A 16,852-nucleotide genomic window follows, 5' to 3' on the forward strand; every position below is an offset into this window, starting at 1 on the left:
TTAAGTTTATGAATTTTCCACTCAGTTCAACTGTGGCCACATCCTAATACTTCTTATATGTGACTTTTTCTATATCTATATTTTCTAAATATTCAGCAAATGTTGTTTTGATTTTTCTCTCTGACCCAGGAATTATCCAATAAAAATATTTATAATTTCCAATTAGTAAAGTTTCTGCTTTTCTATTTGTGTTTTCATTTATCAATTATTTCTAAGTTTATCAGAAAGTGTGCCTCATTCTAGTTCTACTCTGGGGACTTTACTGAGAGTTTCTGTGTGGCTGGATATTTTGGATAATATTTATACATCTTTCTTAGGGTACTTGATTATTTCAGAGAGAATCCCAGTTGCAACTTTATATTTCTGGAGAGCATTCCATGGTCACGCAGAAGTCCATAAATGGCCTTGCTATTTAACCAGCGCTTTTAAAATTTCTTTATAAGAAAACTTACGTGGATCCTAAAGTAAACTGGTAAGTGAAATTCACTCTAAGTGCTAAGAGGCTACTTAGGCGATGGACCAAATGATATGAGATCTGGATCAAAACTCTCAACTCTACCACAAGCCAGCTGTGCAACCTTGGGCAAGCTCCTTGCCCTTTCAGAACCCCAGCTTCCTTACCTCCCTGTAAAAAAGGCTGAAGCATTTGTCTTTGCAAGCTCAGATCTGTCTAACTAAGCCTAGAGTTTTCAAGGGACTGTGAGAAGCAATGTCTCCAGCTCCCATTGTGTAAATGAAGTAACACAATTCAATGACCCTTAAGGGCCTGACCATCTTTTAAATTCCACAGTTGTAACAAATCATTTACCCATGGTCCTTGTTCTCAACTGCCTGAACAACAGTGCTTGGGTTTAAAGAACTCATATTGTATAAAAGAAAGGAGGAGCTATTAGGTTCAAGTCCCGACTCTAGCATTAACTAGCTAGCTATGTCACCACAGATATTGTTATCTATTAGCTATTTAAGTACTCTGACCCTACACTTATCTCATTTTTAAAATGGATATAATACCACCCATCTCACAAAACTTAAATAGAATAATAAATAGAAAGTGCTTTGTAAACTGTGTAGTTCCATAAAGCATTAGTTCCCATTATTAAACTCATGCAGCACTGATGCTGCCAATGACTTCCGTGTTTTATAGGGTGTGAAATTTAATGGAATTGTTAAACTCACTGCCTTTCATTAAACAGGAAATCACCAGCAGATCTAAACAGTGAACACAAGAGAATAGGTCTTTCGCCTGAATTACCTGGGTAATCAAAGTTAAATCACTTCAATGAGTTAAGAAGAGTAAGAGTTAAGCATATCTCAAGGCCGGGGAAGGGCTTAATAATCTTGCTACATCTTTTTCTTCACCACTATTTCATAAAATTGAGACTAAGAGAGAATTACATTACACTACACACTGAAAAGAAAATGAAACCATAGATTCACACCAGATTCACATTAGCGTGGGACAAAGGCATGCCTAGTGACTAACGTGTCGACTGAGTTTTCACATGAGGTGCTAATTATTTCTTATTTCAGGAGGAAGGTATAAGCCAACTCTCTGGCACTTTCCTAACTCTAAACTATATAAGGAGCTGTTTTGTAATTCCAAGCCCTCTGCCATTAACAGATTCACAAAGTCTAAAATCTGAGTTCCCTAGATGCAGGCTAGAGAAAATGGATTTGAATGATCGTTTCCTCCAGCAAAGAATGATCTGGTGTTTGTCTGAACAAGCCTGTATACTCATTGTCTTTTTTAGCTCCTGGGGAAAACATTCACGATCGGCAATGATAACAATTATAAACCATCAGCAGGGTGTGGTGACACTTGCCTGTAATCCCAGCTACTCTGGAGTCTGAGACAGCAGGATAGCTTGAACCCAGGAGGCAGAGATTGCAGTGAGCTAAGATCGCGCCACTGCACTCCAACCTGGGCGACAGAGCAAGACCTGTCTGAAAAAAAAAAAAAAAGAAAGAAAGAAAGAAAAAAAATTATAAACTGACCACCTGACCAATGATTGAGAAGTTCAAAGTCATGCTTCCAGGAGCTGGGTTCTTAAAGCAAAATCAAACCAACTTTCACAGCGAGACCAACAGGAACACAACTCAATTGCTCACATATTAAGCCTGGATGAATTGCTGTCATGGTACATTCTAAGGGGAAACTTAACACCACACATTTGTCTTTCTTTCTTGCTTTATTTTCTTTTTTTTTTTTTATTTGAGATGGAGTCTCGCTCTGCCTCCCAGGCTGGAGTGTAGTGGCGTGATCTCAGCTCACTGCAAGCTCCGCCTTCCGGGTTCCTGCCATTCTCCTGCCTCAGCCTCCCGAGTAGCTGGGACTACAGGCGCCCACCACCACGCGGCTAATTTTGTTTCGTATTTTTTAGTAGAGACGGGGTTTCACCGTGTTAGCCAGGATGGTCTCTATCTGACCTCATAATCCGCCCGCCTCGGCCTCCCAAAGTGCTGGGATTACAGGCGTGAGCCACTGCACCCGGCCACATTTGTCTTTAACAAAAGTCCTCATTACGGTGTCCAACTTTCTCTCCTTTTTTTTATGGTAAAAATGGCCTTATTGGCTGCCGGAGGAAGTAGCAAAGGGGATATGGCCCCTACAGACTAGATCCCCATCCTCCAAAAGCCGATTTTTCTCTTAAGAGCAAAGGACAATGCTAAACAGCCCGACTTCACTGATTCAATCTGTGTCCAAGCCATTTAGCTTTTTTTCCTGGTCGTAAGGTCTTAATTAGCTGCCCATATTCCTATATCCTTGGCTGCCAAGAGTGTGAATCTATGCAATAGGAGCAATAATATGCTCACTACCTACCTGGCATAGGTTGAATGGTAGCCCCCAAAAAGATATGTCTATATCCTAACCCCTGGAATCTGTTACATTATTTGGAAAAAATATATATATATAATCTTTGTAGATATAGTTAAGGATCTCAAAATAAGATTATCCTGGATTAGCTGGGCGTGCCCTGAATCCAATGACAAATGTCCTTACAACAGCCCTGTTGAAAAGGAGCCCTGTAAATCTAGAGGCAAAGATTGGAGTTATGCAGCCACAAGCCATGGAATGCCTAGAGCAAACAGAAGCTGGAGAGTCAAGAAAGAATTCTCCCCTACATACTTGGAGAGAGTCTGGTCCTGCCAACACCTTGATTTGGGGCTTCTGGTCACCAAAAGTATGTGAGAATAAATTTTTGTTGTTTTGAACCACCAAGTCTGTGGTAATCTGTGACAGCATCCACAGGAAACTAACACCTCCCCTCCAAAGGATTGTTACTAAATGCAAGAAAAGAGTTTACATCAGTCTGGGCTGACCCAGGCCTGCCTGGAAAAAATGAAAATCAGAGTCCTATTTCCTTGGAAACCATTACAGAGTTGAGATAAATGTGGAAGGTTATGTTGTCCTTCTTTGCCATGAAACCCTGATCTTGGAGCTGTGATTGGCATGCAGACTGTGGGCCTACATGGATAGAACTGATGGCAAACCAAGGCCTCAGCTGCTCTCTGTCAAAGTGACCCACATGTATGAAGTTCTTATTCTGCATAAACCCACACAATCTTGTGGATGGGAGGGCAAGGGAAGTCGTGTCCTTGGGTAGCTGCTGGGCCCCTGATGAGATAAAGGTGCTATACAGAATGTATTTCCCATCCTGTATCTTTCCCTAAAGCTGAGTAGAGATAGTGTTTGATTGACGAAAGCCTGTTGTATCCTATAAATCTGACAACCAATTCTAAACTGCACCCACCCCTGTACCAGTAAAATAAAAATAATAGCTAACACATACTGATATACAAGGTATTATGTGCATTTTCATAATTAATCCTCACATAGTTATGAAATTGGAATGATTATTCCCATTTTAGAGATGACATCTAAATAACCATTCGGTAGTGATTCAGAACTCGCCTTGTGGTTTTTTAGTTATGAACTTCACATTACGCTTTCCCTATTGGCAGGGTCAAATAAGTTTAGGGTATCTTGTCAAAAAGCCACAAACTCATATCCCTCAGGTTACATCTATTTCCCAACCATATTTTGTTTGTATTTATAAATTGCATTAGTTATCAATTGTCCAAAATAAAGAAATGTTTTAAATGCATTAAAACATTTGAATTAAATGCATTAAAATTTGAATTTCTAGCTTATCTTGAAGAATCACATCTTGCAACACAGGGCTTACCTTACTATAATATGCTGGATCTTAGTAGGGATGATTTTCCTTAGATAAACCATGCACCCTCCAGTTCTCCACAGCCCCCACCATTCGCTCTTGTCTCCCCAAAGACTGAGGCAAAGGATCATCTACTGTTTATCATTTTACACCCAGCCCGAGCAATACACATGTATTCATTTATATTTCTTCTTGGCTAATGTAGGCTTATGAATATTTAACCCTGATGTTTTAGTTTCTTAATGCTGCCATCTAACAAATTACCACAATTTTAATGGCTTAAAACAACACTCATTAATTATCTCACAGTCTGTAATTCAGGAGTCTAGACACTGCATGGCCCAACTGGTTCTCTGCTCCAGGTTCCACAAGGTCAAAATCAAGGTGTTGGCAGGGCTGTATTCCTTTCTAGAGGCCCTAGGGATGGATTCACTTCCAAGCTCACTTAGTTGTTGGCAGAATTCAGTTCCATGTGGTTGTAAGACTGAGATCCTTATTTCCTGGCTGGTTGTCAGCCAGGAGCTGTTCTTAGCATCTAGGGGTGCTTGCATTTCCTGGCTGGTGGTCCTTTTCCTCCATCTGAAAAATCAGCAATGGCAGGTCAAGTCCTTCTCATTCCTAGAATCTCTCTGACCTCCCCTTCTGCCTCATCTCTCCTCTCCCTTCCCCTTCCACCACATCTTCTACCTTCCTCTTCTCTTTCTAAGGGCTTGTGGGATTACATTTGTATTAGTCAGAGTTCTCTAAAGGGAACTAATAGGATAGATGTATATATAAAGGGGAGTTTATTAAGGAGTATTAACTCACACCATTACAAATTGAGGTCCCACAATAGGTCATCTGCAAGCTGAGGAGCAAAGAATCCAGCTCGAGTCCCAAAGCACTAACTTGAAGAACTTGGAGTCCAATGTTCAAGGGCGGCAAGCATCCGGAATGGGAGAAAGATGTAGGCTTAGAGATTAAACCAGTCTAGTTCTTCCATGTTCTTCCACCAGCTTTTATTCTGGCCATGCTGGCCGCTGATTAGATGGTGCCCACCCAGATTGGGGGTGGGTCTGCCTTTCCCAGTCCACCGACTCAAAAATGTTACTCTCCTTTGACAACACCCTCACAGACACACCCAAGAACAATACTTTGCATCCTTCAATCCAATCAAGTTGACACTCAATATTAACCATCACACTGTTACGAGGACAGGGATGAAAATGTCACACACATGCTGAATGAAGTAAGCCAGACAAAAAAGAACACATTCTGTAAGGTTTCATGTATATGAAGTTCAAGAATAGGAAAAACAAATTTCTGATGATAAAAATCAAAAAATGGTTGTTTCTGGGCAGGGGGATTGTTTGGAAGGGGACATAAGCAATTATGCTTCACTGTTAGAAATATTATCTGTCTTGATTAGGGCCATCATTACTTGGGCATGTCATTTTTCGAAACTAATTAAACTCTGTACTTAAGATCTGTGAATTTACTGTATGTAAATTAAACCCCAGTAAAGATAAACATTTATCTACCTACTTATTTACTTATTTTTTTTTAAGGATGGAGAGGAAAAAAATAGATGTCATTTAAACCCTGTGATTTCTGACCATGCATGGTGGCTCACACCTGTAACCCCAGCACTTTAGATGGCTGAGGCAGGAGGGTTGCTTGAACCCAGGAGTTTAAGACCAGCCTGGGCAATGTAGGGAGACTGTCTCTACAAAAAAAATAATAAGAAGAAAAACTTAGCTGAGCATAGTAGCATGTCTGTAATCCTAACTACTTGGGAGGTTAACACAGGAGTATCCTTTGAGCCCAGGAGTTCAAGGTTACAGTGAGCTATAATTACGCCACTGCACTCCAGGCTGACTGACAGAGCAAGACCCCATCTCTTAAAAAAGACAAAAAACAGAAAAAAAAAAAACTCTGTAATTTCTATCTCTATGCTACTTTACAGCAAACATGTTAAACTTAAACCTTTGTTGGCTCTTTTTGTGAAGACTATTTTTACCTTTACATTAGTCCCATACTTTGTTAATGCTGATTTGATTATTTTGTTTGTTTAGTGCTTAACAGTCTAGCTAAGGCAGCTTCTTCTATGACATGCATTATGCAGGCACTGTACTGAATTAGAAAGTGAATATTCCTAACTCCCACGACATGGTGTAAAAATAAAAGCCTAGTTATTGACTCTGAGAACCATGTGAACAAATTAAACATGGCCTTAATAGTGAAGGGGAAAGGTGGCAACAGTTAGAGCTTAACACAGTGATCCATGGGGCTCATTAGCATGGAGTGGAGTTTATCAGAAGAGGTTTTCAGAACCTAATTAATTAAGCCCCCATCAAATAGATGCATTCGATTAATATGACTCCATTCTGAGTTTGAACATCAACATTAATTAACCCCATAATTGATACATTTCCCATCCATGTAAGAAACATTCATCACATTAATCAAAAAAGATCACAATATTAATGAAAATAAATTGAGTAGCAGTTGTAGATGAGGTGGCATGACCCTTCGGCCTATCCCATTTTAAATTTTTTTTTTTAATGAACCTTAGAAAAAATGTTGGATGACAGTGTATTGCAGAGAAAAAAAAAAATTTAATTGGGAAATATTCTCAAGTTTTGCCACTCACATAATATATTACTTAAACCAGTTACTTTGGCTATCTTGGCCCCTGTTTCCACATCTCTAAAGAGTAATACTTAAAAAATTATCTCCAATTTCTCTTTTACCTCTGGAATTTTAATTAAGTGATATCCATTTCTCTTATACTGCTAAATTTTTAATTAAGTGATATGTATACATATATGTGGCATTTTCTCTATTCGTGCAGGAGTTTCCATATTTTTCTGTAAAGAACCAGATAATAAATATTTCAGGCTTTTCAAGGCATGCAGTCTCTGTTGCAGCTACTCAACAGTCATTGCAGCCATTGTAGTGTGAAGAAAATAGCATAGAAAATATATAAATGAATGAGCATGGCTATGTTCAAATAAAACTTTATGGATACAGAAATTTGAATTTTATCTAATTTTCATGTGTCATGACATAGTGCTTTTCTGATTTACCATTTAAAAATGTAAAAACCACTCTCAACTTGAAACCTCTACAAAAGCAAATAAGGGGTTGGGGAGGGGGGCTAGATTTGATCTATCACTTGCCAATCCCTGTATTAGTATATGCCGGCGTGGTGAGTGATATGCCAGTACCCACCCCCCACTACCCAACCACAACATGGACATACATCTGTTTATTCAAATAAGTAGCTCTGTTTCAAATAACTCATGTAATCAAGACAAGAAGTTCATTTGCAATGTGTGGATTGAGTCACAAGGCCACTTTCACCAAAATAATACTGTCTCTTCATGTTTTTGCACTGTTGTAAATTGAACTGTTGGGCCCAATTCTTCACCTTCCATGCATACACATGTTTTGCATACCTTCCACTAAAGAACAGTGTGCATTTCTCTACCCCTTAACTTTGGGCATAGCCATGTGACTTGTTTGGACAATGGGATATTAATGAATGTGATGCAAGTAGATATCAGAAACACATGCATGTAGTTCAGCTTGCTCTCTTGTACCTCTGCCATTACTGTGAGAAGCACATTCCCCACTAACCTACATACTCTTAGTAGGATGACAAATACACAACACAGATCAAATCCTGCAGACTTTAAGGTAAAGCACAGCCTCTCAACCCCATCCACCCACAGATATGTGAAACCAAATTATTACTGGTGGACAATTATTACTCTAAAATGGCCCCCAATTACTCTACCTCCTAGTGTTCACACCCGTTTTATCCCCTACCCTGAGCATGGGCAGGCCTGCGACTTACTTCTAACCAATGGAATGCAGCAAAGATTATGTGATGTCACTTCCATAGATGTGTTGCATAAACTGGTAATATCCATCTTGCTAAGAGACTCTCTATTGCCTTCTCAACTTGCACGTTTTGGTGACGCAGGCTGCCATGCTCTGGCAGGAAATGAGGGCAGCCTCTGGTCAATACCAAGGAAGTAAATGAGGTCTCTAGTCCAACAGGCCACAAAAAACTGAATCCTGCCAACAATCAAATGAGCCTGAGAGTGAGTCTTTCCTGGTCAGTCACTCAAATGAGACTCCAGCCCCAGCCAACACCTTGATTCCAGCTTCATGAAAACCCTAAAGCAGAGGACCCATCCATGCAGTGTCCAAATTCCTGCCCTATAAAAGGGTATACAGTGAGCTGAAAGTAGGCTGCATTCCTAAGAACTTCATGGAGAAAAACCACTATGCTAGCTTGCACTGCCTAACTCTCGACTTTTATGGGAGAGAAATAAACTTATATCTTACGTAAGTCACTTTATTTTTGTATTTTGTTGTTTTGTTGCTACTTACAACTAAATTTAATCCTAATTCATACAAAGAGTATCATATTTGTAGTTTTGTGTTGGTCCCTTTTCTGTTTCTTAAAATTAAAACAGCAATTAAAGCCTCAAGCCTTGAGCAAGAATACCAGATATGTGTAATAAGGAACTCTTGTCTTCACCTGAGTTCCCTAGAAAACAAAGGCAAGGAAAGTGAGAGTGAGGTACATGGATGTGAGACAGAATGAGAACAATTCAAAATTATGATTACCACATTTCTGACTCTTTCGCAATAAGCCATAAAGAGATATAGTAGGTTACTTATAATTCAGTCACGTGGGACATCTTCAGATAAGCTCTATGGGTCCGATGTGGTGGCTCTCGCATGTAATCCCAGCAATTTGGAAGGCCAAGGTGGATAGATCCCTTGAGGCCAGGAGCTTGAGACCAGCCTGGCCAACATGGTGAAACCCTGTCTCTATAAAAAAAATACAAAAATTAGCCAAGCGTGGTGATGCACATGTGTAATCCCAGCTACTTGGGAAGCTAAGGCATGAGATCTGCTTGAATCTGAGAGGTGGAGGCTTCAGTGAGCCAGGATTCTGCCACTGCGCTCCAGCCTGGGCAGCAGAGCAAGACTCTTGCCTCAAAAAAAAAAAAAAAAAAAAAAAAAAAGATAAGCTCTATGGATAAACCATGCTTCAAGCAGTCCATGGATAGAAGGAAGGAGAGAAAAATTATTTATGTTTCCCCCTCCTCAGATTGCCAGCATTCTCCCCTTATGCAATTAACTCCCCCACAGAGCTAATAACACCGTGGTGTCATGCTTCTTTGAATCTCAAAAGTGGAGAAAGGAGTTGGAAAGTCAAAGGTATGTGTCTACAAGGCCTGGCTTATGGTAGCAGCCATGGAGGAGGACCCAGAAATTCCAAGCAAGGAGTTATCTGACCTAAGCAACAAGATGCCTCAAAATCAGACTTCGACCGATAAAGCTACCATACTTGCCACTCTATCAGTGCCTGCCAACTCAGGCCTCATACGTGCTCAAACTCTTACTCTATCTCAAAGCTGACATTTGCAGTACCAACATGGACAGGTCCCTACATATGCATACAATCCTACCTATGAATTTGGGCCTATTGGCTTTGGTTTCTGGGTATCCAACTCTATTGATCCATATCCATTGCCCTTGCATGTCATAAATAGTACCCTCGCTCTATATACAAGATGAGAACAGGAAAAAAAGACCGGCAATCACTGATAACCTTAAGCCAATCAACACCTCAAAGTTTGTGCAAAGAGGACATATTGAGTCATGTTTTTTTAACTTGTTGTGTGCAGAGACACTCATCTCTGATTCTCCTCTCTAAAGGGATATAAGTAAATTTTGCCAGTAGAGATGCTGTGTGCCTGCCTCTTGGAGCACTGCAAATTTGCTATAAATTTAAATTCCGGCTTGTTGGTGGCTAGAGTGGTACAATGAAGAGAAAACTAGACTAGTACTTTTTAAATTTATAAACAATTATATAGGAAAAAAATTTTACTGCACGTAACAAAGCCAGATATTTAAAAGAAAGGGACTTAGAATACAGAAAACAAGTGATACATATTGTTTAACTTTCTACATGATATTTACAATTTGGATTAGATAATATGTGGATCAATTTTGACAGATACCAGGAGATTCTACCTTGGATAACAAAACATAAGACTCCCTGATTTTCATGGCTTATTTCTGGAAACTGTTTAGAAGCTGCTACCATTCCATGAGTCCAGTTGTTTATGGATGCCTCTGTGATTCACAGCTACTATTGGAAAGTTCCTGATTCATTGTCTATCTTGAGATGCAAGACCTTTTAAAAATGCAAACCTTTCTCTACTAGAAATATAAAACTTTTCTTTTGGAAATGTTTCATTTTCCCAGGATGAGAAAAATTAATTGTTCCAGACAGTTCAGAGCTAGACTAAGGGCAAAATGGCAGATTGCTTTTTCTTCTTCTTCATGAGGAATCTAAAAACACGTTCTAGTTCCAGTTCAGCCATGTACTTGTCTAACTTGGGAAAATCCCGTAACCACTTGTAAACTCAGTTTTCTAATCTCTCGAGAGGGGAAAATACTACTGTTGCAGTATAATTTTCAAACAGTTATACTATGACACTGATAAATGTATGTTAAAAATTTTATTCAATTCATTAATTAATGAGAGAGCAAGTAAGATGTTATCACTGGTTCAAAGAAGAACATGAAGAACAGAAATATAGTCAGTTAAAGAAATGACAAAGCAAATTTGCTGACAGATGCAAAGCTAGTTAATATCCTACAGGTCAACAAACTCTAATATTTGGCATTATCCATTTTTACCACATAGAAATCAATTGCATCTTGACTAGACAAAATTTAGTTACATTCCTATAGAGAGGAGTTATTTACATTCCTCTCAGACAAGAATCATGTGCAATGTATTAGTTTTTACAAGTTAATGTCTATCCCTACAGAGTTATCAAATACCTAGTCTAAGAGATGTCAAGACAAACTACTGCCCATGGGTCAAATCTAACCCACAGCCTGCTTTTGTACAGGTGGCAAAGTAAAAATCAGTTTTACATTTTTAAAGAAATGTTAAAATGAAAAAAAGGAGAAGAATGTTCAACAGATATTGTATATGTCCTGCAAAGCCTAAAATATTTACTATCTAGTAAAATATTGACTATCTAGTATTTTACTGGAGATGTTTTCTGACCCCTGACCTAGTCAACAGACAGTCTACCCCCCCGTAGACTTAGTGAATCCCTGGGGGATCAGCTGCACAACACTTGTACTGTAGTGAGGAGATAAACCATCGTCTTGTTTGCCACTTCAAATCTGGGATATTTTTTCCTGACATCTTTCATGCTGCCCTAGAGGAACTGTTATGAGAATCAATTTTGCTGACAAAGCAGTTATTAGTAAATTCTAGTGTGCCATACATGAATAAAGGGGCACATTGCCATAAGCAAAGAGTTAAAAGTTTTCAGAGGTAAATCCTTCAGGGTCTGGCAAGATCATAATGCCATCTTCCCAAGGCTGATACTCCAGAGATATTTGGAATCCTGGAGTAAGAGTCATTCACCTCCATAAATTCTGCTATAGTGTGTCATCTTCAATTCCTTGAAAAAATTTACACTTTGTCCTTCAAAATTGGCTTACAAATCAATGAGAATTTTACTGAGTTTTGACTTTTTGTTATTGTTGTTTTTTGACTTCTGAACTTCTTTCATAATGTCTTTCCTCACCCACAGCTCAGTGACAATGCCATCATAACCACCTTGGAATATTAAACTTTTTTCCATGCAGATGAAGATTTCCCAGCGCTATTAATGTGTTTTCTAAAAAATGAGGGTGATTAATAAAATTAAGCAAATTTTTCTGCTTTCCAGCTCTAAAATAAAACTCCTACTGATAATATATGAAAATCCATTCCAGCTTTATGAAATGTACCATTTATCTCCATTAGCTAGTTTACTAGTATCTATTGACCTCCCATTGGGTATGAAACATTCTGCCACATATTCTAGCAGATAGAAAAATAAGATCCCACCAAGTCCCTAAGAAGCTTAAAATCCATTTAGAGAAATGTAAAACATATAACATCAAGAGCAAACCCATGAAATATGAGGTCCAAAGTAGGATGAAATCAGCAGGGGTGATATCCTAACATTTGGAATCAGAATAGTTCGTGTTTATAATTCTATGAAGTAGAGAGGTTTCCCATTTTATAAGCATTTCTGCAAACATTAGTTACTACCATTAAAAATCAAGGTACTGTATATAAGACTGATACTTACAAGTTTTCTTTAAAAATATGGTGAGCTAGTAAAACTGAATCCACATTTCTGCATGGCAACATCAACTAGATTCTTACCTCAAAGCATGGATCACAGAATTGGCATCACAACATCACCTAAGAGCTGGTTAAAAATGCAGAGTCAGCTGAGCTCAGTGGCTTATGCCTGTAATCCCAGCACTTTGAGAGGCTGAGGTGGGCGGCTCACTTCAGGTCAGGAGTTCGAGGCAAGCCTGGCCAATATGGCGGAAACCCTGTCTCTACTAAAAATACAAAAATTAGCCGGGCGTGGTGTGCATGCCTGTAATCCCAGCTACTCAGGAGGCTGAGTTAGGAGAATCACTTGAACCCAGGAGGCAGAGGTTGCAGTGAGCTGAGATCATGCCACTGCACTCCAGTCTCGGTGACAGAGTAAGACTCTGTCTAAAAATAAAAATAAAAATAAAAATAAAAAAAACAGAATCTCAGGCTCTGCCAAAGACTAAAATCCCAGAGCCAAGATGCCCAAGTCACTCACTTACACACATTGAAGTCTAAGGAGCACTGAGCTAAACATGGACAAGCCCCTTAGAAGATGGGCATGTGCTGTCTAGACAGGTACAGTCCCAACCAGTCCATCTTTCTTCACGCCTGGTCCATGTACATACTCCAGTTTTCAACCCTAATCCAAAACCCTTAGCCTATCAGCTAAAGCTACACAGAACTGTATTTCAAAACTTTCTCCCACTACACCTCAATGCAATCCTTCCATTCAACTTTCACCCAAAGCACAAGCACCTCTAACAAACTTTTCCTGCCATTACTGCCCCCATCATTCCTCTCACCTCAAGTGCCTTTTCTTTAGAGCACCAGGCCTGACACGCAGCAAGGATTTAGTAAGTGATTATTTCATTCATGCATTCCTTCATTCACGTGTAAAAACATGTGTGTGGACACAATTTGCATTTCTTACGGGAATTATGGGACTTTCCGATGTCAGTCTTGCTCATATTAGTACTCCTAGCACCCAGCACAGTGCACGGTGCATAGTAGGCATTCTAGAAGGAAAATATGAATGTAAGAAAAAAAAACCAATAAGTGAATAGAGGAATGTCCTATTAAATTAATGCCAGAACTTCAGGTGGCAAATATTTATTACCTACCTAGTACTATGCTGGGCCCTGAGGCACAAGGTAAATAAGATACCATCTCCACTCTCAAGAATTTCCCAATATATGTGGAGAATCTGATAGATAAGCCACCATAATTGCAACACAAGAGAATTAGAGCTATAATAGAAGTTTAACCATTATTGATTGTTTTAATAAGCCTGCATAACAACCATAAAACCTCAGTGACATGCAACATTTATTTTTTATTGTTCATGCATCTGGGGTGGTCAGCCAAGTGGCTTTGCTGTTCTTGGTTGGACTTACATATCTGGAAGTCAACTGGAGGTCAGATATTCTAAAATGCTTGTGGCTAGAAAGACCGGCTCCCCTCCGTGTGTCTCTCATCCTCCAGCTGACTATCCTGGGCATTTTCATGGTGATGGCTAGTACATAATATTTTTCTCTTGATAAGATGAAATCAGCCAGGTGCAGTGGCTCATGCTTGTAATCCCAGCACTTTGGGAGGCCAAGGCGAGCAGATCTCTTGAGGTCAGGAGCTCGAGACCAGCCTGGCCAACATGGTGAAACCCCGTCTCTACCAAAAAATACAAAAATTAGCTGGGTGTGGTGATGAGCACCTGTAATCACAGCTACTCAGGAGGCTGAGACATGAGAATCATTTCAACCCAGAAGGTGGAGGTTACAGTGAGATCGTGCCACTGCACTCCAGCTTGGGTGACAGAGTGAGACTCTGTCTCAAAAAAAGAAAAAAAACAAACAAAAAGATGAAATCATACCATTTGCACATTATTTTAAGGTCAGCAAAACTACATCTGTCTCGTGCTTTGGATTTGTTTTACAATGGGTGGACTACTATCCCCACATCTTTACCTAGCAATACTTCTGGTTGAGGCCTTCAGGTTTGAATCGCAGAGCAGTCTTCAGACATGGCATAAGACTATTTCAAATAAGTGACTTACTGCTGTGCTGGGTTCCATGAGACTCACACCAACTGGAACGGTGCTTCAAAGAAATCCTACCAGGAATCTGGAGAATGCTTGGGATGTTATTATGCATGACTCAGAACCAGCGAAAACTCTCACTAACTTTTCAAGCCTTCCTTTACATTATGTCTGCTAACATCCATCAACCAAAGAAAGTCACATGATCAATTCAGAAACAAGAAGGAAGGAAATAGAGCTTCTTCCTAATGGGAGGAGCTTCAAAGTCACATGGGCTAAGGGTGTGGATAGGAGAAATGAGGAAGAAGTGGGCCATTTTTGCAACCTATCATAAGAGGTGTGAAAAAGCTGCTGTAGGCGGAAGCTTAAAATCAACAGTCTAAACACAGGAAAGCTATTGGGGAAGCTTTCCCATTCCACAATTCCAAGATCATGTTTTCTCAATACTATCTAAACTAGAAAGACCACTGCCATTCAAAGCCATGATATAACATACAAAATAACAAAACTTACTGAGCCCTTTCAATGTATTGGGCCCTGTGCTAGGCACTCCATGTGCACTAACTGATCTCCCCTTCTCCTAACAAACCTAAGACATGCATATTATTACCCCAGTTACAGGTGAAAAAACTAAGGATCAAAGAAGTTTGACAACTTGCTCAGGTCTGCAAAGCCAGAATCAGGTACTCCCTTGCTTTCTTTAGCTACACCACAGAAATTAAACTTATGCCCATTACCTTGTCTTCCTTTTCCTTAGTGAGAGAGGGTATGTAATGGTTTTCACAAACAGGTCATTTTTGGCCAAATGTAGAATTAACATTTCAGTAAGTGAACCACCAGGAGTCAATTACAGCACAGATCAGCCATGAAATTGCAGTTGTGTATTTTTAGGGCCATTGTATACTAACAGACAAGGCCTATTTGTTTTCCTTTTCCTACAATATTGAACTTTGAAATTGAATCCTTGGTTCAAAAAGTTCTGATGCCATTTGTGTAATGTCAGTTGCAAAACAAATTCAAGGAATCCTGAAGAATCTAATAATCATGTGTCAACCAAAGATGAGGGCTGCATTTTTCATTCTATGAATAATGCATTTTAATGAAACCAATTCGCTCCTCAAGTTTGAAAGCCACAGCCTAAACCTTCCCTTCTATCACACCATTTCGTTCTGTGTGGTCATTTGCCAGCCTTTCTTGACAACTTCAAGAGGCAAGGACAAGAAAAGTCAAACAAACAGACATGAACATTCGGGGTCACTTGGCATTCACTTGCCATCAGAGAAAACTTTCCATCCCAAAAGATCAGATTCTCACATGGTGCAACCCATTTTCCTTCCTTGCTGAAATACACAGTTTTCCATTTGTTCCAGGTGTTGGCTCCCATCGATGTCTGGCATAGGGTAAAAAGGTCAAAAAATAAAATGAAGTCTTGCCTCAGCAATCCTGTCAGAATTCCCCAGTGGAACTTCCAAAGCAGCCCACTTTTCAAAGTGACATAACAAGCAATGGGCCATTTAGTGATTCAGCTGGAAATACAAAGCCCAGGCTGTTTATCCTTAAAAATTTCTGTAAGGTTAATAACAATAAAAAAAGAAGAAGAAGAAGACAAGAAAACAGCAAGAAAAGAAGAGAAAGACAACTTTTTCTTATGATTTACGTTAGGCATGGCAAAAGATTTTGTCTTATATAATAACTCCAGTCTAGTGTCTCCAAATAGTGTCTTCCTGGTATGCTAGATGGAGAAGAATGTTGAGGTCATATCTGCACATGATGGGAAAAGTGCAGCAATCAATTAGCAATGTCTGCTTTGTTACACAATGGGAAGTGGTAGTGTGTGCACTATCCTGGCTTTATTCTTCCAAAGTTGCAGTTGTTTGAAAGTTCATCTAGAGTTCTATCCAATACGTTTTATTGTATAGATGGAGAATTTTTTAAAGTATCTTTTAATGCCCCACATAACTGATGGCATTAAAGAATTACAACAGACTGGGTGTGGTGACTCAGACTTATAATCCCAGCACTTTGGAAGTCAAAGATGGAAGAATCACTTGAGGCCAGGAGTTCAAGACCAGCCTGGGCAACATAGTGAGAACCCATCTCTACAAAAAATAATAAAATTAGTTGGGCATCTGTAGTCTTGCTACCCAGGAGGTTGATGTAGGAGGATCCAGGCATTCAAAGCAGAGCCCAGGCGCTCAAGGCTGCAGTGAGCTATCACACCACTGCACTCCAGCATGGGCAAAAAAGTAAGATTCTGCCTCTAAAAAAAAAAAAAAAAAAAAAAAAAGGCCACAATGGGCTATGCTGGGTGACTCATGCCCATAATCCCAACATTTTGGGAGGCCAAGGTAGGAGGATTGCTGAGGCCAGGAGTACAAAACAAGCCTGGGCAACATAATGAAACACCATCTCTACAAAAAATTTAAAAATTAGCTTGATATGGCA

The sequence above is a fragment of the Nomascus leucogenys genome, chromosome 21 (assembly GCF_006542625.1).
Source record: "Nomascus leucogenys isolate Asia chromosome 21, Asia_NLE_v1, whole genome shotgun sequence".
Classification (NCBI taxonomy): domain Eukaryota; kingdom Metazoa; phylum Chordata; class Mammalia; order Primates; family Hylobatidae; genus Nomascus; species Nomascus leucogenys.